Raw genomic sequence first — 200 nt, forward strand, 5'->3', positions numbered from 1 at the left:
AACAGGAACGAAATCTTACCAGCTATTAAAACTTTTTGGAGAATAAAGAAGGAAATCACTATCAATGAACTAAGCAATCAGAAGCATTCGTTTGAAATGTCAACATTCCCTTGACATGTGGACCTCTTTCTCCTATTTCACTATTACTTAAATCTCCCCAAAGGTTTATAATTTCATAATCAGGCCAACAGGAGAAATAC

Source organism: Vulpes vulpes, unplaced genomic scaffold (genome assembly GCF_048418805.1).
Source record: "Vulpes vulpes isolate BD-2025 unplaced genomic scaffold, VulVul3 u000000657, whole genome shotgun sequence".
NCBI lineage: Eukaryota > Metazoa > Chordata > Mammalia > Carnivora > Canidae > Vulpes > Vulpes vulpes.